Source organism: Notothenia coriiceps, unplaced genomic scaffold (genome assembly GCF_000735185.1).
Source record: "Notothenia coriiceps isolate Sejong01 unplaced genomic scaffold, NC01 NC01_scaffold00037140, whole genome shotgun sequence".
NCBI classification, from domain to species: Eukaryota; Metazoa; Chordata; class Actinopteri; order Perciformes; family Nototheniidae; genus Notothenia; species Notothenia coriiceps.
The window spans coordinates 1-3,659 of NW_011369841.1; the positions used below are offsets into that span (position 1 = coordinate 1).

The following is a 3,659-nucleotide window of genomic DNA, read 5'->3' on the forward strand; positions in this document are numbered from 1 at the left end:
GTATTAATGGACATTTTCAAATGTTTGATTGTGTTTTGCTGGTTATAAATCTTTTTTTTTACTTGGTCTGAGGGAACTATTCCAATTTTTTGAGATAGGATTTTTGAGTTTTCTTAAGCTGTATGCCATAATCAGCAATATTAAATTATAAAAGGCTTGCAATATTTCAGTTGATTTGTAATGAATCCAGAATGTATGACATTTTTGTTTTTTTAATTGCATTACAGAAAATAAAGAACTTTATCACAATATTCTAATTTTCTGAGACAGTCCTGTATATTATTCAAATATAGCATGATAGGTCCACTTAATTATGAATGTGTTACATCAAGGCTGAAAATTCGTTTTTTTGTATTATATTTCCATTTAATCTTGCGGACGTGCAGATTCCCTGTCCTCCATCAGGGGGTGCTGCAGCACCCTCTGCACCTCTACTTCCCACGCCCTGATGTGCTGTATGTTTAGTGCACCAGTGAAGCAGCTAAATTACATTCATTTCATTATTTATCCAACCAGTCTTCTCAGGAAAATGTTTAATATTCTGAGCATATTAAAAAAGCATTCTGCAGTGCACATTAAAGATTGATTCTCCTAATCACACACACAGTTAGCAGTACTTTTGTTATAAATCCACACAGAGGCAGTAATGAGGCTCAACAAGCACACAGGTTTATTTTTAATACCACTTTATCTGACTAAAAAAAACACTTCGTGACACACAGACTCCGCCTTTGGCACGCTGCAAATTAACCCTTTACCCTCCGCTTTGTAAAGTAGTCCTGAAAAAGGTGCACCAACAATGAGTTTAATCGAGAACAGGACTTGTTTTAAATATTTAAAATCATTCCTAAGCTGTGACATGATTCTGTTCATATCAGAGAGTGTTTAAATACCTCAGGCACATTCTGCTTCAGTAGCATTTCCAAAAGCTGCATTTCAGGTCTTGAGAGAGGTGAGAACCAGACACACTTTGAGCTGAAAACATGGAGTAAAAATGCCCCCTTTTAATCGTGGAGTTTATTTTTTAGTGAACTGAACTCTCCTGCTCTCAAAGCCCAAACGATCTAGAAAAAAATATAAGCTTTGTTCCAAAAATATCTTTTGTTGACAAAAAGCCACTCAGTTCACTCCCATCCTTTATATCTTAGCAACACTCGACCTTTTAAAGTCCACTTATTCTACATTTATCAACAAATCCCACGTGCAGACCAACAAGCGGATCTAATAACAGGTCGTGTGTGTGTGTGTTCATTACCTTTACACTGTCATTTATTTAGATCTAATCTCTCTCTCTCACACACTCTCATTCTCTCACTCTCTCACACACACACACACAGCAATAACTACTCACTAGAGCAGCAAATGTGGATTAATCCGCCGCTGAAAATAGTCCCCAACAAATAAACCAATTATTCTTGTTTGAGACACAAACATTACATTTTTTTAATTTGTGAGCCATTTCTAAAGATGTTTGTCGTCAGTAAGAGACTCAGGGTTGAGGGACAGCTGGGGACAAAAGGACGTAGTGAGAGTCTGACTAACTGGGATTTGTTGAAAAAAACGTAAATATAGAATATTTCATAATTCTTTTCAAAGTCATAAAGCAACAGCACATCACAAAATGTCATCTGGAATACAAATCCAAACAATTGTTTTAACAGAACGATATGAATTATATTTAATAATCATACCTGATCTTTTATCCCTTCCTCAGCTGAGACAGTTTATAGTAACATAATCAAATGTTGCTCGACATATTCTTAACTAAGTAGATTGTCATTATATCCTGGAAAGTGTGTTGGGGAAATCAGGAAAGGTAATCTAGTTTGGGAACAATTGATTGGTAAAGATGCAAACATTTGAGGAACAATAGTAACAGTGATACCTGTGTCTCAGGTATGGAGGCTAACAGCTTCCCTTTGAACAGTGAGCATCAGAGAGCATCAGAGCTCTGGACCCCTCAGTTCTCCAGGTCCACGGTCCTCAGCTGGTCCTCTTCACTCAGACTGATGGTAGCGATGGCCCCGTCGTTGAACTCAAAGGAAGTCCCGCCGTCGACCACCATGCAGGCGTCCCAGCAGCGCGAGCGCACCGACACCCTGCAGCAGAGGAGGCATCGAACAACAAGTCAGAAGTCGGTTTAGCGGTTTGTTTGCTTTAAAGTCAAAACTGATGAACAGCTGCTCAAAGACTGAAGGGTCAACCTTTTGAGAAACTAGGCATCAACAGGTGTTGTACTTGAGTAAAAGTAGAAGTACGCAGATGTTGTTCTTGAGTTAAAGTAGAAGTACTCAGATCTTGTTCTTGAGTTAAAGTAGAAGTACTCAGATCTTGTTCTTGAGTTAAAGTAAATGGTAAATGGACTGTACTTATATAGCGCTTTATCCAGTCTTTAAGACCCCTCAAAGCGCTTTACATACTACATGTCATTCACCCATTCACACCCATTCATACAGAGCAGTGTACCTTACTCTATAGGACCTAACATTCACACACATTCACACACCGTTGGCCATGCCATCGGGAGCAACTCAGGGTTAAGTATCTTGCCCAAGGATACGTCGACATGTTTACTGCATGGGCTGGGATCGAACCCACAACCTTCTGGTTGAAAGACGACCACACTCCCTCACAGCCACAGTCGCCCAAAGTAGAAAAGTAGAAGTACTCAGATCTTGTACTTGAGTTAAAAGTAGAAGTACTCAGATCTTGTTCTTGAGTTAAAGTAGAAGTACTCAGATGTTGTACTTGAGTAAAAGTAGAAGTACGCAGATGTTGTACTTGAGTTAAAGTAGAAGTACTCAGATCTTGTTCTTGAGTAAAAGTAGAAGTACTCAGATCTTGTTCTTGAGTAAAAGTACTCAGATCTTGTTCTTGAGTAAAAGTAGAAGTACTCAGATCTTGTACTTGAGTAAAAGTACTCAGATCTTGTACTTGAGTAAAAGTACTCAGATCTTGTACTTGAGTAAAAGTAAAAGTACTCAGATCTTGTGGATGTACTCCAGGTGGAACTACAGTCTGAGGAGGTTCACTGACTTGCTGGCGAAGCCTCTCTGCCGGCTGCTGGAGAACACTCTGTTGACGATGGGCTCTCTGATGCTGAAGAACATACGTCTGTCGTCCGGGCTGAACACCAGAGACTCGTTGTACAGATCAGTCACTGAGGACACACACACACACACACACACACACACCATCGTCACATGAAACTAGGTGACAGAACATGTTCAATCTAAAATAAATAAGAGGTTTATAAACTCACCCTTTTCAATGAAGTCACGATTCAGCGGGATATCAAGACCTGTCTGAGACTTTCCTGAAGAAGAAAAAAGGTGAATTTTAAAAACCTGGTTCCCTTTAGACTTCATTTGAGAATCAGAAGTTGTACGTACCGATGTTGAGAACCTCCTCCACCGCCTGTTCAGCCAGTTTATTGATGTTGTATGACCTGAGCAAGCAGACGAGAGGATTCATACAGGATTACAAATTCTCGCGCACTCGAGCTGGTTTCTCCCAAATGACCAGGTATATAGTGCACTTTTTCATAGGCTGCTCAATTAAATCGTATTTTAATCGCGATTACGATTATGGCTTGCAACAATTACGAAAACAACGTAATCAAAATAAAACGATTATTTTTTATATTACTTTTTTGTTTT

The 3,659-nt window shown here is 39.2% G+C and overlaps 1 long non-coding RNA gene across 1 annotated transcript; it reads right to left on the minus strand.

Annotated features, from left to right (window-relative positions):
- Positions 1 to 647: 647 nt before the first annotated feature.
- On the minus strand, positions 648 to 3,468 carry LOC104964336 (uncharacterized). The gene is made up of 4 exons (XR_800403.1): positions 3,393 to 3,468; positions 3,263 to 3,316; positions 3,037 to 3,160; positions 648 to 2,099 (listed from the first exon to the last, which is right to left on the minus strand). It is a non-coding gene; the product is annotated as an uncharacterized lncRNA (long non-coding RNA).
- Positions 3,469 to 3,659: the final 191 nt, after the last annotated feature.